The 23,449-nt window shown below is 43.0% G+C and overlaps 1 protein-coding gene across 18 annotated transcripts in view; it reads right to left on the reverse strand.

Annotated features, from left to right (window-relative positions):
- LOC144596077 (microtubule-associated protein 2-like) overlaps positions 1-23,449 on the reverse strand; it is a 280,705-nt gene that overhangs the window by 232,204 nt on the left and 25,052 nt on the right. For 16 of the 18 annotated variants that reach the window (XM_078404216.1, XM_078404215.1, XM_078404213.1 and 13 more), the window contains exon 2: positions 16,594-16,680. The gene's annotated coding sequence lies outside the window, so the exon portion shown is untranslated. The remainder of the gene's footprint in view (positions 1-16,593; positions 16,681-23,449) is intronic. The other 2 variants (XM_078404207.1, XM_078404210.1) reach the window with 1 other exon arrangement.

The raw sequence follows: 23,449 nt of genomic DNA on the forward strand, positions 1-23,449 counted from the left end.
CAAATAACAACTAAAGTGACTGCAGTTCAACCGGTCTTTATTCAATATTTAACAAAGGTTTTCAGATTCCTGAAGATTTAAAAATTTGGCTGCATGCTCAAATTTCATCCCTCTGTTACCAGATGGTAGATGGTTGCATACCAGGATTTCCATCTCCCAACACCACTAGACTTACATCAGCTAATATAATGTAAATACTGAATATAACAGGTCACAAATCACTCCTCACCAAGCCTCTTGCATTCATAAGGTCATAAGTGATAGGAGCAGAATTAAGCCATTTGGCCCATCAAATCTACTCTGCCATTCAATTATGGCTGATCTGTCTTTCCCTCTTAACCCCATTCTTCCACCTTCTCCCCATAACCCCTGACACCCTTACTAATCAAGAATCTATCTGTCTCTGCCTTGATGGCCTCCACAGCCTGAGGCAATGAATTCCACACACCACCCTCTGACTAAAGAAATTCCTCCTCACCGCCTTCCTAAAGGAACATCCTTTAATTCTGAGGCTATGACCTCTGGTCCTAGACTCTCCCAGTGGTGGAAACATCCTCTCCACATCCACTCTATCCAGGCCTTTCACTATTCGGTAAGTTTCAATGAGGACCCCCTTCAACCTTCAAAACTCCAGCGAGCACAGGCCCAGTGCCGACAAAAGCTCATCATATGTTAATCCACTCATTACTGGGATCATTCTCGTAAACCTTCTCTGAACCCTCTCTAGCGCCAGCCCATCCTTCGTCAGATACGGGGCCCAAAATTGCACACAATACTCCAAATGCGGTCTGACCACTGCCTTATAGAGCCTCAGCATTCAAGGTGTAACCAATCAGTCTTTGATTCCTCCATGTCTTAGTTTGTTTTTTTAAGCAGCCATACAGAGTAAATCTGACCCCGCAGGATGCATTTGACAACATATTGAGACAGAAGGCAGTAAACACTCAAGACTTGAGAGATTAAACAGATGCAAGTAGACCCAAAGGGCTCTTCATTTTACATTTTCTTTTGAAAACAAAACTTGATTTGATATTTTGTAATTTGAATAGGTCTTAATGTTTGTATATAAATTAACACGTTTTTGATCACTTTTTGAACTGACATGTATTTTGTGTGAAACAATGACAGCTGTAATAGGTATGCCTTTCTTAGCTTTGATGCTACAGAAGTCCGATTATTCTGAAAATTAAAATTTGCACTGGCAACTTTACCTCAATTGTCTATTTGTAAAGTACAATGTCTGTAAAGAAAAGATCAAGGTGGGGAGACTTAGTAATGAAATGTTTGGAAATATTTGTGTTAAAGGGAAGCATCAGAACCTAGCAGGAAGCATTCCATGACCTTTAAAGACAAGAGGAAGGAAATTATCAAAGCTCTGGAGATTTATACTGCAAGACCTTTCAATGTGAATGTTTGCCAGAGGACTGGTGAGTAGCCTATGCAGCAACCATGTTCAGTAATTACAAACCAGATAACTTGACATCTGAAGAAGAGAAAATTACACAGTCCTTAATTACCATACATGTTGATGGGGGAAACAATACTATAAATTCACAAAATGGATTTAGAAACCCTTCTGATGCCTTTGAGAGAGAAACATAAGAGAATGCCAAAATATAGACTCCAAGAAATCTTTTGACAACGACCCACATGTAAAGTTAAAAGGAGTTTAAAAGATGTAGAATTAAAAAGCCCAAAACCGCAGTGACATCAGAGCAAGAGTTAAAGGCCTCATTTTTTGTTTATTCTGGTTGGAAGCCAAAAGATGCAATTCTTCTAGTGTCCTTTGGAAATATGAATATTGGCCCAGTTTGAGTATTGAGAAAATGAGCAAACTATGTTAAAATAGAAACAGTTAATTCTCTGTGATCAAAGAAAAGCAGAGTGGGATGACAAGATGGTGTCACACATTAAAATTGGACAGATGGGATTAAATATCTACAAGCAAGAGCATTAAAAACCAAGAACATAAAATAAATCAGCACATACTTTAAAGGGAAGCAGACTGATTGATGAGGAATAATAGAGAGTAATGCACAGGCTCAAGACACCAAAGTTAGCATCTCTGTTTGAGGTTCTTTAAAGAGAATTCTAGATGCCTTTCACAAAATATAAAATACAAAGGTCAATATAAGAATACAGTAAGACGTTAGTTAAAGTACAAGTCAAGTCAAGTCAAGTTTATTTGTCACATACACATACACGATGTGCAGTGAAATGAAAGTGGCAATGCCTGCGGATTGTGCACAAAAAAGAATTACAGTTACAGCATATAAATAAAGTTAATAAGTTACTATAGTGTAGACAAAAAATTTAGTCTCTGGAGTTATAAAAGTTAACAGTCCTGATGGCCTGTGGGAAGAAACTCCGTCTCATCCTCTCCGTTTTCACAGCGTGACAGCGGAGGCGTTTGCCTGACCGTAGCAGCTGGAACAGTCCGTTACTGGGGTGGCAGGGGTCCCTCATAATCTTGCTTGCTCTGGATCTGCACCTCCTGATGTATAGGTCCTGCAGGGGGACGAGTGTAATTCCCATGGTGCGTTCTGCTGAACGCACTACTCTCTGCAGGGCCATCCTGTCCTGGGCAGAGCTGTTCCCAAACCAGACTGTAATGTTGCCGGACAGGATGCTCTCTGCAGCCCCAGAGTAGAAGCAATGAAGGATCCTCAGAGACACTCTGAATTTCCTCAGCTGTCTTAGGTGGTAAAGGCGCTGCTTTGCCTTACCCACCAGTGCGGCAATGTGCGTTGCCCATGTCAGATCCTCTGTGATGCGGACTCCCAAGTATTTAAAATTGCTCACCCTATCCACAGTAGACCCATTGTGCTACAATAGGAGTACTTTACATGGAGAGTTCAGGTCTTGTCTAATAGTCACGGTTCATTTAGATGAGGACAGTGCCAATTTTGAGGCAACTTGATTGTAGCCTGGGAAACTATTAAAAAGCTGCACAGCATACTGACTAATGCACTATTGCAATGTTGCAGCACCATGACTTTGAGTACAATTTATGATAGGCACCAATGAATATGGTGTTTCTAATTGTGTCGGAAAAGAACTGCAGATGCTGGTTCAAATCAAAGGTAGACACAAAATGTTGGAGTAACTCAGCGGGTCAGGCAGCATCTCAGGAGAGAAGGAATGGGTGACGTTTTGGGTCGGGACCCTTCTTCAGTCTGAGGAAGGGTCTCGACCCGAAACGTCACCCATTCTTTCTCAACTGAGATGCTGCCTGACCCGCTGAGTTACTCCACATTTTGTGTCTACCTGGTGTTTCCAATTACTGAGGCTCTGGAATATATTGTTGGATTCGCTGGTGGATGCCTTCTCTCATAGAGTCAGTCGTAGAGTGATACAGTGTGGAGACAGGCCCTTCGGCCCAACGCGCCCACACTGGCCAACAATGTCCCAGCTACACTAGTCCCACTTGCCTGCGCTTGGTCCACATCTCTATATTGGGAAAGTTAAAATCCCCTACTACAACAATCTCATTTGACCTGCAGCGGTCTGCAATCTCCCGGCACATTTGTTCTTCTAATTCCCGTTGACTATTCAGGGGTCTGTAGAACACCCCCAACAAGGTGATCATCCCTTTCTTGTTCCTCAGCTCCACCCATATAGCCTCACTAGACGAACCGTGCGTAATGTCACCTCTGACCACTGCTGTGACATCCTCCTTAACCAACAATGCTACCCCCCCCCCTCCTCTTTGTCCCTCAACCCTGTCTCTCCTGAAGCTCCTGTACCCCGGAACATTGAGCTGCCAGTCCTGCCCCTCCCTTAACCATGTTTCAATCATGGCTACAACGTCCCAGTCGCTCGTACCTACCCATGCCCTAAGCTCATCTGCCTTACCCGTCAGGCCCCTTGCATTAAAATACGTGCAGTTTAAACCAACCCTCCTTCCTCGCTCTCCGCCTTTCACCTGCCTATTTGGTCCACTAACCTTTCCCACACCACCCTCCAACTTCTCGCCTCTCACATGCCTGTGTCCTGTGATCCCACCCCCTGCCAATCTAGTTTAAACCCACCCATGTAGCATCAGCAAATCTGCCCGCTAGGATGTTGGTCCCCCTCCAGTTTAGTTGCAACCCGTCCCTTTTATACAGGTCACCCCTGCCACGGAAATGAATCTAATTATCCAAAAATCTTGAATCCCTGCCCCCTGCACCAACTCCTCGGCCACACATTCATGTCCCCTCTCTTCCTATTCTTACCTTCACCAGCACGAGATACTGGAAGCAATCCTGAGATCACTACCCTGCAGGTCCTGCTTTTCAGTCTTCTACGTAATTCCATAAATTCTTGTTGCAGAACCTCCTTCCTCTTCCGACCTATATCATTTGTGCCAACATGCACAACAACCTCCGGCTGCTCCCCCTCACTCTTGAGGATGACGTGCAGTCGCTCCGAGATGTCCTGGCCCCTGGCACCAGGGAAGCAACACACTGTCCTGGAGTCTCGTCTGCTGCCGCAGAATCTCCTGTCCGCACCTCTGACGATGGAGTCTCCCACCACTACAGCTCTGCCTGACGTCACTCTTCCCCGTTGAGCCTCGGCACCAGGGTTGGAATCACAGCCCTGGCTGCCACTCAATCTTGTCGTGTCATCCACTCCCAAGAGGGTGTACCCTGTTTTCAGTATGTACAGCCACCCTCTCCTGCACTCCCCTTTCACACAGTCACCCACCTTCGCTCTTCCTGTATCCTAGGCGTGACAACCTCACTGTAGGTCCTTTACAGGAAACTCTCGTTTTCCCTGATGGCCCTGAGGTCATCCAGCTGCTTCTCCAGTTCCCCAACACGTTTATTCAGGAGCTGCACCTGGACACTATTTCTGCAGGTGTAGTTCCCAGAAGGTCCAGCAGTATCCCTGACTTCCCACATCCTGCAGGAAACACAGTGGACCAACTTGCCTGCCATTTCTTCAGTGGACAAAAAAATCACAAATTTCGAATTAGGTGTAGCCTCATTGACTCTTGATCCAAAGACTCCCACTTTACTCACCAAGGCACTTCACCCAACAAGGCCGCTCCTCGACAGCTGCACTTCTTTATCTGTTACCTAATCAACTACTTTAGGCTAATTTGTAAATTACTCGAACCTGTGCTTTTGCCGCTCTTTTTAAATCTTCTTTCCCACTGGCTCACCTACTTCCAGCCAATATTCTCTCTGGCTGCTGCTTCTATCCGACCTTTTAGGAGTTGAAGCAATTCTGACTGGGCTAGAGGCTACGTTATGTAAAAACTAAGCATCATCCTGGATAATATTCATAAATTTAATTTCCTGAATTGATTCCCATCAGCTCAGGGGTACTGGAAATTAATTTATCCAGGATGACATAGAAACATGGAAAATAGTGCAGGAGGAGGCCATTCGGCCCTTCGAGCCAGCACCGCCTTTCATTATGATCATGGCTGATTTGATTACATAACGTAATCTCTAACTCAGTCAGAATTAATTTTCCAGAATAAGTGTGCCTCTAATTGACTCCAGAGGATTTATGATGCAGCCCTGGAGGTCGCAAGTGCAGGAAATGTTTAGACGTACAATTCACAGTATCAGGACATTTGAGGCAGGCTTCCTTAAGGGCCAGCTGTGCATGAAGGAACTGCAGATGCTGGTTTAAACCGAAGATAGACACAAAAAGCTGGAGTAACTCAGCGGGACAGGCAGCATCTCTGGAGAGAAGGAATGGGTGACGTTTCAGGTCGAGACCCTTCTTCAGACTTCTTAAGGACCAACTGGTCTTATCCTTCCTAGTAACAGCCATGCACATATGAGCAAATAATAATTTTTTTGACAAGTAGGGACATTTTGTGAAAAATAAAACAGATTTTGAAGTAAAGTAATAGAACTGTTTATTAAGAAATTACACATGTCAATCATAAGTAACACATCCACCTGTTTCTTAATATTATGGGATCTGGAATGATAGAAATTAAAGATTACCTGAGAGAGATTTTGATGGAAGACAATTGGAAACTACAGCTAGGATACTAGAAATGTAAACTCCCAGATAGCAAGATCATAAATGCCAAATCATTTGGCCAGTAAAGGAGCATATGTGATTTTTTAGATTTAGATTTGTGGAAAGAGAAAGAGAAAGTGGAAGGATTGCTGAACAGAAGCAACAACTGGTTTCTTCTTCCATAGGCTGAGTTTCTTCCAGCATTTCTGTCTTTATTTCAAATTCCAGAGTCTGCAGATTTATTATTTTTCCCCTCGCAGGTAGCAGATGAGGCCAAAGAATCGCAACTTTGAACATTACATCAAATATGGAAATTAAGGGAAAAGGGGGAGGTGAAATACGGTGGGTATATAGGACTAGGACGACTTGATTCCAGAGAAAATCAACACTGGCTGAGTCAAATGGCCCATGTCAACTTTTTAACGTCTAAGTATTCCTATGCCTCCATACTTCAGAAGCCAAAATACTGCTGAAGAACCTTTTATTACCTCTTTACCTTGGCCCTAGTTTTGGACTGAATAGAGTGTAAATGTAGTCAAGGACTTTGTTTGATACCAGTCATTCCATACTACAGTTGAACCTAATGAGAAGATTGTCCACTCCCAAGTTTTGGTCCCTTGTGATTTTTAAACTACTACACACTCAGATATAGAGGACAATATGACCATCTCAGGACATACGTCAACAAAAGATCAAATGACCCAATCTATGTAAATCTGTCTTAAAACTGTTACAATTTGTTTCGTTGGGTTGTTGCTGTTTAAATTAATTAAATTATTGCATCGTATGGGAGGCGCATTCCCAATCTCGTTGTACCCCTGTACAATGACAATAAAGATATATTGTATTGTATTGTGTTGTATTTGATTGCAATCCATTTCCGTCCACAAGTTCGTGTTTGTTAGACAATTTAATAATCTCATGAAACTGTGTTAACGATAGTGCGCCCATTGTTCTGGATTTCTAGAAACTTAACTAATGAGGGGACCCAGCACAAATTCTTCGGCATCCGCTATTGAGACAGCCTCATCATTCATTAATAGACCATTAGCACAAGAAAATAAAAAGAATATTCATAACGTTGGCTACATTTCTTTCAAGATTCATTTGAGTATCTTTCTCCCTCTGATATCCCCTTTAAAAAGAAATGAACGCATTTAATAAGCCATTAAAAAAAACACTTTGTTGAGATGTTATCTACCTGGATCTGCATGAACCCTTTCTAGCTCTCAATATTCATTATTTCCCTAAAAAAATCTACGTTTCACTGCATTTTAGGGTAATTTGAGGTTTCCCATTTCTTTTCTCGTAAGAAATTTGAAAATAGCACATCGCATTACCATTATCCTTAAATGAACAACATTCCTTGTGTTAGATTTTATATGACAGGCATGTAAACCAACAAGGTGCAATCTCCCCCCCCCCCACTCTAAGTCACCTATCAGATGCAGCACAATACTGAATTATATAAAAGATAGACACAAAATGCTGGAGTAACTCAGCGAGTCAGGCAGCATCTCTGGATAGAAGGAATGGGTGACGTTTCGGGTCAAGATCCTTCTTCAGACTGAGAGTCAGAGGAAGAGGGAGACACAGAGAGCAGCTGCCTATCCCTGCTGAGTTACTTCAGCATTTTGTGTCTATCTTCGGTGAAAACCAGCATCTGCAGTTCCTTCCTACACATTTCGTCTGCCTACTTTGAAAAAAGTTCTCCTCCCTTCGACGAGAATTCTGCAACATTCTCTCTTGCTGCTCTCTGTGTCTCCCTCTCCCCTGACTCTGTCTGAAGAAGGGTCTTGAACCGAAACATCACCCATTCCTTCTCTCCAGAGATGCTGCCTGAGTTACTCCAGCACTTTGTGTCTACCTTCGGTGTAAACCATCATTGAAAATAGACACAAAATGCTGGAGTAACTCAGTGGGACAGGCAGCATCTTTGGAGAGAAGGAATGGGTGACGTTTGGGGTCGAGACTCTTCTAACAGTCTGAGACTCACTGATTTACATTGCCAAATAACAAAGCAATCATTGACATCTATATACTAAAACTCTCGTTTGTTATCTTGTTTGTGACTGAACTTCAGCCAAAACGGTACACGATAGCGCAACAATTTTAGGCCCACCTTACTCACCATTGTCACTTTAATGATAATGCAAGTAGTTTTATTGAAATCGGTCTTATATTTTTTAAGTTATTCACATTTTAAAGTTTAAAAGGAGGGGTGGAGGAGGAGGGAGGGAAGGGGGGAGTGGGGGGAGAAGGGAGAGGGAAGGGGGAGTTGAGGAGTCAGGGGAGGGGGTGGAGGACAGGGTAGTGCACCAATGCAGGAGAGGTTTGGGCCCACTCGGTCTAGTTTTCAATAAATGCCCTCCCACCACCCTCCTCAAATGCTCAAATTCTCATCCATAGACCGTTTGCCTTGTAAGCTGATATTAAATCTCATATTTATGTGGTCAATACACAACCCTGCGGTGTGCCAGTACTCAGGGTTGTAGTGGAGGACAGGTGGAGGCCCATTCTCACTGCCTGAGGGTGTTCTGTCAGCAAATTCAGGGTCCAGTTGCATATAGACGAGCTGAGGCCTAGCTGGTGGAGTTTGGAGGTGAGCTTGGTGAGGATGACCGTGTTGAAGGCAGAGCTATAGTCTATAAATAGCATCCTCACGTACGTGCCTGTCTCTCCAGGTGAGTCAGGACGGTGTGAAGACCCAGAGAGATGGCGTCCTCTTTGGATCCATTTGCTCTGTATGCAAACTGATGTGGGTCTAGTGAGGCAAAGACATTTTATCAGAACTGGGAACTTAGCTTGACGTTGTAAAAAGCGTGGATGAATAATGGAGGAAGAAAGGGATATCTTGGAAAGGATAAGGTCAGGGTTGTCATGAGTGATCAGCTGTAGGTGAAGTAATCTGGTTGATCACAACTTATCCCCATGGCAAAATTATCTCATCTATCAAAGATATTCAGCAGGTAGACACAAAATGCTGGAGTAACTCAGCGGGTCAGGCAGCATCTCGGGAGAGAAAGAATGGGTGACGTTTCGGGTCGAGACCCTTCTTCAGACCGACATCTGCAGGTTTTTTTTCCTACTAAAGTTATTCAGTAACCACCCTCTCTGTGACTTAAAATTAATTTGCATTCACCTTCTCAGTTCTGACTAAAAAAATCTTGTCCCGAAACTTTAATTCTGCCTCTTTTTCTACAGGTGAATGTTTCCAGCATTTTCTTTTTTTTTTCTCGTATTTCCGGCACCTGTAGGTTTTTGATTTTTGGTCTCAATGTATTGAGTATTTTGAGACTTATTTTGTTCCCCAAAACACAGCCACGTTTCTGTTGGGGGTCAACTGGACATGCAACTACAATCAAACCTGTTAAGCCAGCATTTCTTAAATTGTTCTTATCAGAGAAGTCATTAACAGCGTTGATATAGCAATCGCAAGACAAGTTACTGATAATCGTGAGCATTTTTCTTACATAGGTTATGTCAAGACAGACACAAGATGCTGGGTAACCTAACGGGTCACCCAGCATCTCTGGAGAAAAGGAATAGGTGATGCTTCGGGTTGAGACTTTTCTTCAGACTGCTTACGTTAAATGATTAAGGTAGTTGGTGAGGACCAGTGACGGCACTGACTACTAGCAAATTCACAAGACAGCAGTAACATCAGTATCAGATTATCACCTTACAAAGGACAAACCATCTTCCGCACATTCTGAAGCTAGGTCAATAACAATGAACTCAACAGTCTCATAAACCTGATAATCATTCAGCTCTGTGATCAGACCTCACAAGCTAAGCCTGTAAACTAAATTTGGTAAAATGATGGTTGCTGTTGCTTTTGATTTATCAGGTCTGCCACAAGAAAATTTAAAGACTAAATCGACCACAACAATTTCATGAACAAATATGAATTTGTTATTAAAAGCTTCCCCGAAATGCATGCCTTTGCAATGACCAAATCATTCATGTGATCCATTCATCTGTGTGGAAATGATATTCTGATTAGCAATTTTAGTTACGAGGAAGTTACAATTACAATTTTACAAAGTTACAATTTTAGTTACTGAAGAAGGAATGGGTGACGTTTCGGGTCGAGACTTTTCTTCAGTCTCGACCCGAAACGTCACCCATTCCTTCTCTCCTGAGATGCTGCCTGACCTGCTGAGTTACTCCAGCATTTTGTGAATAGACATTTTGATAGGTCAGAATGCCTTGGAAGTCAGTCTGTCATTTGATACAACATTCATTAAACCTACTCATGTTGGTCTTTTAAATCAAAAACATTTAGCGTTAAAGTTTGTATGCTTGGTTATCACCCTTTTCAAGTTCTCTGTTTGCATTACACAATTGTAATTACAGGTTAAAAAAACTGTTTGCTTAAAATTTATTCTAGCTCAACCAATCTGATATCAGATAACAAAATCTAATTTTTATAAAACTTTCCATTGAAAGAGCTACTGCAATGGAGACTAATTCATAATTCGCAATGCAACAATCGAACTTTCAAACTGTTTGAAGTTTCTTTCATGGCCAACCTCATGAAATGCAGCCAAACAATTTTACCTCTGCAATCCCTGGGGAAATCCAAAGGGCGACACATAACCAAGACTCACAAGTAATTGTGAAAAAGCCAAAGTACATTTATATGCAAAGCACAGCAGGGGGAAGTAAACGCTCAGTCTCGCTGCACTATGTTTAAATATCACTAACCTTTACCATTTACCACGCTTTGAATTTAAACAAAACAATGGAGACCAACATTCAAAAGAAACAGAGCTTATTTTTTGCTTTTGGCACTGCCGCACACTCTTAAGAAAATCTAGCCTTGGATTAAAATGAAAGCTGCTTTAAATTAGCTCTACATATCTGCAATTGAAAGCTCTGCTTTAACACACAAAGTAAATTGATCCCATGATATAAATAAGTTTTGTACGTGGAAATGTCTACAAATGGCAGTCAAAATTAAAGCGTAGCTATGTACTTAATTATTCCTGTACAAGCTTACAAGAATTTAATAACTCCCCTCCCCCCCCCCCCCCCCCCCCGCTAATGGAGTCACACTACTTGCCAGGCACCAGTCTTGCATTAGCTGCAATTTCCTCTAGTTTAATACCAGGAAGATCAACATTTTCTTGAGCGACCGCAGCAACATACACCATTCACTCAAAACTCTTTCACATCGTCTCAGCCTCCTTGACCATGATCAGAGCTGCCAACACCCGCCAAACTGTCTTCATCACATTAACACCCACCGACTCATCCAATCTGCCACCAAAATCCTCACTTTGGTCCCTCCAGGCTCCACCATTTTACTGATTGCATGGTTGCCCACTGATGTTCTACCAGACCCTGCAAACTCCTGCTGCCTAAATATCATTTAATACCAAGTACCATCCAAGAGAGAGCTAGATAGAGCTCTTAAGGATAGTGGAGTCAGAGGGTATGGGGAGAAGGCAGGAACGGGGTACTGATTGAGAATGATCAGCCATGATCACATTGAATGGCGGTGCTGGCTCGAAGGGCCGAATGGCCTACTACTGCACCTATTGTCTATCCCCCACTGCTACTTTCGCTGATGCACATTAGCCTGTACTGTAGTCAGACATAAAATGCTGGAGTAACTCAGTGGAGGCAGCATCTCTGGAGAGAAGGAATTGGTGACATTTCTAGTCGAGACCCTTCTTCAGACCATCAGACCCATTCCTTCTATCCAGAGGAACTGCCTGTCCTGCTGAGTTACTCCAGCATTTTGTGTCCATCTTCGGTGCAAACCAGCATCTGCAGTTCCTTCCCACACATTAAGACTGCACTGTGCTCCATCAAGTCTACCTCTTGCATTCATCACCCATGGCCACACTCTGTAGTCCGGGAGGATCTGGTTCTATTAGAGGCCTCACAGCTGTGGCAGTCTCTGTGGTCGATGCTGTGACCCTAGTCCCAGACCCTCTGATGGGCTTTTAATAGTTCGATTCGATCAAATTCCTCTGATCTGCTTTTCAGTGTATCTGACTTCTTTAGTTTAGTTTAGTTTAGAGATACAGCACGAAAACAGGCCCTTCGGCCCACCGGGTCCGCGCCGACCAGCGATCCCCGCACATTAACACTATCCTACACGCACTGTGGACAATTTTTACATTTACCAAGCCAATTAACCTACAAACCTGTACGTCTTTGGAGTGTGGGAGGAAACCAAAAATCTCGGAGAAAACCCACGTGGTCACGGGGAGAACGTACAAACTCCGTACAGACGGCGCCCGTAGTCGGGATGGAACCCGGGTCTCCGGCGCTGCATTCGCTGTAAGGCAGCAACTCTACCGCTGCCCGCCCTGATGATTTTCTTATTTCCTTATGATATGCGAGACAGACCGTTTAGTTCACTGGTCTAGTCCTTAACACAGAGCTATCCTGTTCTCCCTGCATTCCCACAACTTCCCTCGGATTCTCCGACTTACCTGCACACTAGGAGTTACTTGTTGCCGGGTTTATACTGTCTTTGCAAAGTTGTTGATATCTGATCTCATTACTAATCCGTAAATGAAACAAGACACCTGGGTTTCTACTTTCACCATGGTAGGAATGTTGCATTTTTTTCATCAGTTAAATTAATAATTGAGAAGTAAACAGAAAAGCCTTGAGGAGGAGGTCAAATTTAATGGGAAAAAAATCAGGCACAAAATGAAATAATAAGGGAAAGGGAGAATAAAGGCAAGATACCAGCATGGATAGAAGATGGGCGGACTGGCAGAAGGCAAAGAGTGGGATAGATGTTTTTTTAGATTTAGAGATACAAACGCGGAAACAGGCCCTTCGGCCCACCGGGTCCGCGCCGCCCAGCGATCCCCGCACATTAACACTATCCTACACACACTAGGGACAATTTTTTTAACATTTGCCCAGCCAATTAACCTACATACCTGTACTTCTTTGCAGTGTGAGAGGAAACCGAAGATCTCGGAGAAAACCCTCGCAGGTCACGGGGAGAACGTACAAACTCCGTTCAGACAGCTCCCGCAGTCAGGATCGAACCTGAGTCTCCGGCGCTGCATTCGCTGTAAGGCAGCAACTCTACCGCTGCGCCACCATGACGCCCAGGGGGCTTTTTGTTGTTGGTTGGCCGCTGATGACCAGTGGAGTTCCACAGAGGTCGCGTTGGGTCCACAGCTTTTCAAGTTGTATATTAATGACTTGGATGATGAAATTGTGTAGGAAAGAAAACTGCAGATGCTGGTTTAAATGGAAGGTAGACACAAAATGCTGGAGTAACTCAGCGGGTCAGGCAGCAACTCTGGAGAGAAGGAATGGGCGACGTTTCGGGTCGAGACCCTTCTTCAGTCTGAAGGGCTTGGGCAGGTTGGGAGAGTGGGCGATGAAGTGGCAGATGGAATACAGCATAGCAAAGTGTGTGGTCAGGCACTTTGGTAGCAGAAGTAAAGGCGTACACTCTTTTTCTAAATGAGGAAAGAAATTGGAGGTGCAAAGGGTCTTGGGAATGCTGGTGGAGTTTTGGACGCCATATCTGAGGAAGGATGTGCTGGTGTTGAAGAGGGTCCAGAGGAGGTTTACGAGAATGAAGGGGGGGACCTCATTGAAACTTACCGAATATTGAAAGGACGGGATAGAGAGGATGTGGAGAGGATGTTTCCACCAGTGGGAGAATGCAGGACCAGAGGGCACAGCCTCATAATAAAAGGGCGTACCTTTAGAAAGGAAGAATTTCTTTAGCTGGAGGATAGTAAATATGTGGACTTCATTACCACAGACAGCTGTTGAGGTCAAGTCTTTGGGTGTTGTTAAAGTAGAGATTGATTGGTTTTTCATTAGCAAGGGCGTCAAAGGTTACGGGAATAAGGCAGGAAAATACGTTTGAGAGAGAAAGATAGATCAGCCATGACTGAATGACTCGAAGGTCCGAATGGCCTAATTCTGCTCCCATGGCTCATGAACATAAAGGAGCAGAAAGGAATGATAAATAAATATAGAATTTCCCGAAACCACTGCAGCTGGACTTTGGGACTACTCACTTTTATTTAAATTGTTCATTTGAAGGGAATGGCAGCCAATGAGCAGTCAGCAATGATCGCTGTACTCTCTGCAATACTGCAGTTTGCTACAGTCAAGGAAAGTCCTGTGTTAACCAGGATAGTATGGAGTCGGGTATCGACACGAAACGTCACCTATTCCTTTTCTCCAGGGATGCTGTGTGACCCACTGAGTTACTCCAGCTTTTTGTGTCTATATCGTCTCGATAATATGATGCTTGATATCACAAATGAACCAAAGAGTCAGATTGGATGGCAGATATCAAACCAGTTGGTTTATTTCCAGAGTTTCAATTACAGATGCTCCTCGATTTACGATGCTTCGACGTACGATATTTCAACTTTACGATGGTGCAAAAGCGACACACATTCAGTAGAAACCGTACTCCGAATTTTGATCTTTTCCTGGGCTTTTCTCAGGCTCGCAGACCTGTCCGCCGCTCAGACTGGCAGTCTCTTACGCGGTACGATACTCTCTCATGATGTTGGGCAACGGCAGCGAACCACAGCTGCCAGTCAGCCACGATTGGGGGCTGCCACGGCTATGATGTTGGGTGGGTTAGGTGGCTATGATGTTGGGTAGGTTAGGTGGCTATGATGTTCGGTAGGTTAGGTGGCTATGATGTTCATAACCCTATCGTAAGTCGAGGAGCACCTTTATATTATAGAGTCGGGGTCATACAGCATGGAAATGGACAGCTTGCCCGTGCTGATCAAGGTGCCCTATCTACACTAGTCACACCTGCCCACGTTTGGCTCATTTCCCTCCAGACGTTTCCTAACCGTGTACCAGACCGAATATCTTTTAAATGTTGTCATTGTTTCTGCCTCAACTACCTCCTATCCTCCCCAGCCAACACATTCCATACACCCACCACTTTCTTTGTGTAAACCCTGCCCCTCAGATTCCCATTAAATCTTTCCCCTCTCACCTTAAACCGATGTCCTCTGGTTCTTGATTCCCCTACTTTGGGTAAAAGACAGTGCATCTACCCTATCTATCAGCCTCATGATCTAATACTCCACTCTCGGATCACCTCATTCTCCTACACTCCAAGAAATACAGTCCAAGCGTGCCCAACCTCTCCATATAGCTCAGGCCCTCAAGTCCTGGCAACATCCTCGCAAATCCAGCTGAACAACATCTTTCCAATAGTGGTATTACCAGCACCATTACAGTTGTAATGTAACATCCCAATCTCTACACTCAAAACCCTGACCCCAATGTGCCAAAAGCCTTCTTGACCACCTTATCTATCTTATTTATCTATTGTCGCCCATTCCTTCTCTCCCGAGATGCTGCCTGACCTGCTGAGTTACTCGAGCATTTTGTGTAAAAAATTATCTATCTGTGACACTACTTTATATGAACTGTGTACCGGTGCTCCTAGATGCTGCTGTACCTCAACAGCCCAAGAGCCTTGCCATTTACCGTGAACATTAATTCAAATGTTCAACTTTTATGATTGGATTCATAACATTATTAATCCAATAAGCCAGTAAAATAACCAACATATCAGCAGTGGAAAATACAAATTAAAGACCGCTGTAAGGCAGCGGTAGAGTTGCTGCCGTACAACGCCGCACACCCGGGTTCGATCCCGACTACGGGTGCTGTCTGTACGGAGTTTGTACGTTCTCCCCGTGACCTACGTGGGTATTCCCTGAGATCTTCGGTTTCCTCCCACACTCCAAAGACTTACTGGTTTGTAGGTTCATTGGCTTGGTATGAAATGTAAAATTGTCCCTAGTGTGTGTAGGGTAGTGTTAATATGCGGGGATCGCTGGTCAGTGCAGACTCGGTGGGCCGAAGGGCCTGTTTCCACACTGTATCTCTAAACTAAACTAAACTTCGGATTATTTTCTGCAACATCGAAGACTTGGCTGAAGACCTTGAAGGTTCTATGTTTTGGAGGCAAGTTAGACTTAGAAATCCAAGTTGCAAAATGATTAGGGGTGTATATGAGGTGCAGGTGAAGGATATTTATTCACCTTTGTTACAGATCAAGCACACCAAAGTGTTGAAGGCAATAGTTAGAGTGATGTGGGAGGAAACAGTTTTGATTTATGGAAGACTGCAGCAACGCTGGGTGTACAGGAAGCTGTTCCAGTGGGATGTGCTTCAATTAACTTTGATTGGACTTGGTACCCTGACAAATCAAATAACCGGGGTAGCAGTAAAAAATAATACACTAAATAAAAATGTTAACAGAAAAAACTGCCGGAGGAAATCTGTGGGGTGAAATGAGTAAGCAACATTCTGAGACTACAGAGCTTTGATCCATTGGTTGTAAAATCACTTGAAATTGGTTCCCTGTGCTGTGTTTTTGTTATTTTGTTGTTAAGCCTGTAGTCCTTTCTTACTCCCCATATACCTGATGCAGGCCCTTTGCATTCCTCAATTGAAACAACTTTCATCTCTGGCCTGAAGGTAATGAAAAAATTTGTTTTGCTTATTTCATGACCTTCTTCATTGCTCATTGACATTTTTAAAAAAAATATACAATAACCAGAAATGCATCATAGCCAAGTTCTCAACTTGCCAATGCCACCCACTCCCAGAAATGTAATTAAAAAATCATACTTGCTTCAGAAGGAGAGGCTCCCACTACTTTTCTTGCAGACTCAACAGCTGATCTGCAGTGAAGTTATTTCTTTATGAAATAGTCACCTACATTTAAAAGAAAAGCAGAGTATGAACCAAGCAACAACACATCCAACATGTGATTTAAAATCAAAGCAGAGCACGCCTACCTTTCCATGAACATCTTCATCAATGCACCCGAGACCATCTTTACTGCTCCTTTTATTGCATTGCCTCCTCACAAACCAAAACCAAACAATCATGGAGAAGGCCCTCCCACTCTAAACCAAAATTCCAGTCTGTTTTCTAATTTATTGTCCACCTTCTCCATAAAAACACAAAAAAAGGGGCAGCACAGTGGCGTAGCGGTAGAGCTACTGCCTTCGAGTGCCAGAGACCCGAGTTCAATCCTGCTTACGGTTGCTGTCTGTACAGAGCTTGTACGTTCTCCCCGTGATCTGCGTGGGTTTTATCTGAGATCTTCGGGTTCCTTCCACACTCCAAAGACGTGCAGGTTTGGAGGTTAATTGGCTTGATATAGATGTAAATTGTCCCTCGTGTGTAGGATAGTGTAATGTGCGGGGATGGCTGGTCAGTGCAGACTCAGTGGGCTGAAGGGCCCGTTTCCGCGCTGTATCTCAACTAAAAATCTAAATAAAAGCCGGATCTATCTCAGTGCTGTTCATATCAACTCTGTCAAGCCATTTTAAAATTTGCTACATCACTTCATGTTCTACTGAACTCAAGAGGATACAGGCACTGCCTGTTTAATCTCTCCTAATTGTCTTGCAAATAAAATACATCATATGCTTTGCCATCATAATGCTTAATGTACATTTCAAGGTAATCATACACAAGGACACACGGGTCTGTTTGGATACCATCACCTTTCATTTAAACCAGACTTTTCAATTTTCTTTTATTTAGAGTCCTCCTATCTCCTTGACAAGACGTCCACAAAAAGGTAAAGTATACAAATTTCACTGCCAATCCCTATATTAACTAATACTCTAAATCCAAGTCAATTTAAAGATACATCAGCAACTCTCTCTCTCTCTCTCTCTCTCTCTCTCTCTCTCTCTCTCTCTCTCTCTCTCTCTCTCTCTCTCTCTCTCTCTCTCTCTCTCTCTCTCTCTCTCTCTCTCTCTCTCTCTCTCTCTCTCTCTCTCTCTCTCTTTCTCTCTCTCTCTCTCTCTCTCTCTCTCTCTCTCTCTCTCTCTCTCTCTCTCTCTCTCTCTCTCGTTAAATTTCATGCATCTATTCCAGAAGCAGGTTCCATCAGGGATTGCACAGGGTTCGGCAAAATGAATAGGCACATGTGAAGAAACCAGAATAACTACATAGCCTAAACAGAGCTAATGTGATCTACAGTGCCCTCCATAATGTTTGGGACAAAGACCCATCATTTATTTATTTGCCTCTGTACTCCACAATTTGAGATTTGTGATAGAAAAAAATCACATGTGGTTAAAGTGTACATTGTCAGATTTTATTTAAGGCCATTTTTATACATTTTGGTTTCACCATGTAGAACTTACAACAGTGTTTATACATAGTCCCCCCATTTCAGGGCACCATAATGTTTGGGACACATGGCTTCACAGGTGTTTGTAATTGCTCAGGTGTGTTTAAATCCCTCCATAATGCAGGTATAAGAGAGCTCTCAGCACCTAGTCTTTCCTCCAGTCTTTCCATCACCTTTGGAAACTTTTATTGCTGTTTATTAACATGAGGACCAAAGTTGTGCCAATGGAAGTCAAAGAAGCCAATATGAGACTGAGAAACAAGAATAGAACTGTTAGAGACATCAGCCAACCCTTACACTTACCAAAATCAACTGTTTGGAACATCATTAAGAAGAAAGAGGGCATAGGTGAGCTTACTAATTGCAAAGGGACTGGCAGGCCAAGGAAGACATCCACAGCTGATGATAGAAGAATTCTCTCTATAAATAAAGAAAGATCCCCAAACACTTGTCCAACAGATCAGAAGTCAGAAGTCCTTCAGGAGTCAGGCGTGGAATTGTCAATGACTACTGTCTGCAGAAATACAGAGGCAAATACGGCTAGATGCAAACCACTGGTTAGCCACAGAAATAGGATGGCCAGGTTACAATTTGCCAAGAAGTACTTAAAAGAGCAACCACAGTTCTGGAAAAATGTCTTGTGGACAGATGAGACGAAGATTAACTTATAGAGTGCTGGCAAGAGCAAAGTATGGAGGAGAGAAGGAACAGCCCAAGATCCAAAGCATACCACCTCATCTGTGAAACACGGTGGTGGGGATGTTATAGCCTGGGCATGTATGGCTGCTGAAGGTACTGACTCACTTATCTTCATCGATGATACAACTGCTGATGGTAGTAGCATAATATATTCTGAAGTGTATAGACACATCCTATCTGCTCAAGTTCAAACAAATGCCTCAAAACTCATTGGCCGGTGGTTCATTCTACAGCAAGACAATGATCCCAAACATACTGCTAAAGCAACAAAGGAGTTTTTCAAAGCTAAAAAATGGTCAATTCTTGAGTGGCCAAGTCATTCACCCGATCTGAACCCAATTGAGCATGCCTTTTATATGCTGAAGAGAAAACTGAAGGGGACTAGCCCCCAAAACAAGCATAAGCTAAAGATGGCTGCAATACAGGCCTGGCAGAGCATCACCAGAGAAGACACCCAGCAACTGGTGATGTCCATGAATCACAGACTTCAAGCAGTCATTGCATGCAAAGGATATGCAACAAAGCACTAAACATGACTACCTTCATTTACATGACATTGCTGTGTCCTAAACATTATGGTGCCCGGAAATGGGGGGACTATGTATAAACACTGCTGTAATTTCTACACGGTGAAACCAAAATGTATAAAAATGGCCTTTAATAAAATCTGACAATGTACACTTTAACCACATGTGATTTTTTTCTATTACAAATCTCAAATTGTGGAGTACAGAGGCAAATAAATAAATGATGGGTCTTTGTCCCAAACATTATGGAGGGCACTGTACATTGAGGCAATATCAGGAAGTTTACTGAAAGAGACCTAGTGTTGATGGTGAGTGCAGGTGTAAGACCCAACGTGAAGTTTTACATTCATATAATGAAGGGAACGTCAACACCCAAAAACATGGCATGCAAATTCACTTTATAGTCATAAAGTCATACAATACCAAAACAGTTCCCTTTCAGCCCAACCTGACCATACCGACCAAGATGTTCAATCTATACTAGTCCCACCTGCACACGTTTAGCCCATCCGCCTCTAAACCTTTCCTCTCAATGTACCTATACAAATGCCTTATAAATGTTGCTAAAGTATCTGCCCTCAAATTTCTATTAAATCTTTCCTCTCAACCCTTAAACCTATGTTCCCTGGTTCTTGATTCCCCTACTTTGGGTAAAAGACTCTGTACATTGGCACTAACTATACCACTCATGATCTTATACACCTCCATGAGATCACGCCTCATCCTCCTGCATTTCCTCGGCAAACTTCTAATGCTAGCTTACTTTCCATTACTTCCCACTGGTTCATTTATGCAAATTGATGATTACTAAACATGTGAAAATAACAAATATTAGCATCTTCTGTGCTCCTCCAAGATAAACTTCTTCCAAATCTGATTGGTGATAATCACTGGTGGGCTTCCAAAAATGTTTCTACATTGCTACCCCTTTCTTCCTTTCAAATGCTTACTACAAACCCGAGACATTGCTGGGCCACATTTGGAGTACTGTGTAAAGTTCCAGTTACCCTGCTGTAGAAAGGGGGAAGTCATTCAATTAGAAAGGTACAAAAAGGATTCACAAGGATGTGGCCAGGAGTCAAGAGTTTGAGTTGTAAGCAAGCAAGGCTGGGAGATTTTTCGCTGGAGAGTAGGAAGCTGAGGGGTGGCCTTATTGACCTTATCATGAGGCACAGATTGGGTGAAGCCGCGGCCTGTTACTCCCGGATGGGGTAGTGCACATATTGAATGGGCAGCAGGAGGAAGTCGAAGAGGCGGGTACTATTACGTTATTTATAGATAACGTGGACAGATGCATGGATAGATAGGCCAGGTGCACACAAGTGGTTCTAGCTCAATTAGGCAACTTGGTCGGCATGGATGAGCTGGGCTGAAAGGCCTGCTTCAATGCGACATCCTGAAGCAGATCATGTTATTTGACACTAGACCAAGTGGACCCGTTGGGCCCAAACCTCTCCTGCATTGGTGCAGCACCCTCTCCTTCCCCCCACCCCTCCCCTCTCCCCCAATCCCTCCCCTCACTCCATCCCCCTTTTCCCCCTCCCCTCCTCTTCCCCCCTCCCTCCCCGCTCTCTAGGAGAAAGATTTAAACTTTAAAATGTGAATAACTTAAAAAATATAACACCGATTTCAATGAAACTTCTTCCATTAGCACCAAAGGGACGATGGTGAGTAAGGTGGGCCTAACATTGTCGCGCTATTGTGTACCGTTTTGGCTGTAGTTCAGGAACAAACAAACAAACAAATGAGAGTTTTAGTATATAGATCCATTGAAGCATCAGTGACATTTTAGAAGCACGTATTGTAAATCCTCAAAGAAAATGATTGTTTATATAAGATAGGCTGCATCTAAGCAATTCTACCACCCTCCTCTCTTCCTTGTACCACACCTGCAAGCGCACCCATTTCTCCCTTCTCCTTGACCCCTTCCACTTATATTCCTCCCTCTGGCTTCACATTTTGTACCTCTTTTATTCATATCTCCTTGCCTCACACTTTTATTCATATCTCCTTGCCTCACACTTTTTGTCTTTTCCAAATATTTTGCACCAAATATTTTGCTCGGGCAGCTTACAACACAGTGGTATGAATATTGATTTCTCTAACTTCAAGTAACCCTTGCATCCCCTCTCTCTCCATCCCTCCCCCACCCTAGTTGTCGTACTGGTTTCGCTGTTGCCCTGCTGAGTTTGACTGTATAACTTATCACCTACACCACAGCCTACAATGGACCATTGTGGGCTCCACCTTTCCTTGACCATCGTTGCTTTTTGCGTATCTTCCATTCATTTGTTCTATGTAGCTTGTGTATCTCTCATTTCCCTTTCCCCTGACTCTCAGTCTGAAGGGTCTCGACAAGAAACGTCACCTATTCCTTTTCTCCAGTGATGCTGCCTGACCCGCTGAGTTACTCCACCTTTTGAGTCTATCTGCTGCATATACACACACAGACGTGTATACACACATTGTGTATATACAAATACACACACACGCATATATGCACACACACATATATGCACCAAAACATGCATATACATGCACACATGCATTTTCACACACACACATATATATATATATATATACACATGCATATATACACACATACACATGCATATCAGTCAAAACATTATGATCTGATGAGCCAAAACATTATGACCACCTGTCTAATATGCTGTTGGTCCTCCGTGTGCAGCCCCATACGCAGCAGGGTGCGATGCACTGTGTATTGTGACACATTCCTCCCGTGACCACCATTAAACGTTTCTGTGACTTGTGCCACAGTAGACCTTCTGTCGGTTCGGACCAGTCGGGATAGCCTTCGTTGCCCTCGCACATCGATGAGCCTTGGGCGCCCAACACCCTGTCGCCGGTTTGTCCCTCCTAGGACCACTGTCGGTAGGTACTCACCACTGCTGACCGGGAGCACCCCACAAGCCTTGCCGTTTTGTGGATGCTCTGACCCAGTCATCTGGCCATAATTTGGCCCTTGTCAAAGTCGCTCAGGTCTTTACTCCTGCCCATTTCTGCTGCATCCAACACATCAACTTCAAGAACTAACTGTTCACTTGCTGCCTAATATATCCCACCCCTTGACAGGTGCCATTGCAACAAGATAACCAATGTTATTCACTTCGCCTGTCAGTGATCATAATGTTTTGGCTGATTGGTGTATACACACGCATATATACGCACACACTCACGCATATATACGCACACACTCACGCATATATACGCACACACTCACGCATATATACGCACACACTCACACATATATCCGCACACTCACGCATATATATGCACACACTCACACATGTATCCACACACACTCGCGCATATATCCGCACACACTCATGCATATATACGCATATATACATATACACATGTATGTATATACATATGTATGTGGGTACATATATGCATACATGCACATATGTACACATATATATACATACATACACTACTTTTTGTTGTTTATTATGTTTTTTTAGAGTGCTATGCTTACATATCTTTTGTGCTGCTGCAAGTAAGAATTTGAATGTCTCATTCCGGGGCATATGACAATAAAACACACTTGCTCTTGACCAAATTGACCCCTGGAGATGGTTCAACAAAACATCAAATGAGAAGTGAAAATTCTACTTAAGCATATGCAGAACATACAAGAAGATATATATACCTATGATCAGCAAATGCCATCAGCAGATGCTTGATTTGAAGTTGGATTTCAATTAAAATAGCTCAGAATACGATTCCCATGTGATTTTATGTTTGTTACTGGATAATTTGGAAAAGAAGATTGAAAGTCATTATCAAAAGCAAGTTATTTCTAATTAAATAGAAGAAAGCTTTAGATCTCCACAACTCTAGAATATAAATAAAATGGAATTGCTTCATTCAAAATAATACAAGTTCAAGAGACACATTCAGTAACAAGGTTTAATTGTCACCGAAACCAGAATAAGAAACTAATCAACCAAAGCATAATAGGAAGAAATTATTGCAATACTTCCAATAATATTAAAGTCAAGAACCATTAAAAATAGAAAACGGTGTGAGCAGAATATAGTTAATCTTCCAAGCAATTTCTTTGAATTCTGAGACAGTA

Source organism: Rhinoraja longicauda, chromosome 8, assembly GCF_053455715.1.
Source record: "Rhinoraja longicauda isolate Sanriku21f chromosome 8, sRhiLon1.1, whole genome shotgun sequence".
Classification (NCBI taxonomy): Eukaryota; Metazoa; Chordata; class Chondrichthyes; order Rajiformes; family Arhynchobatidae; genus Rhinoraja; species Rhinoraja longicauda.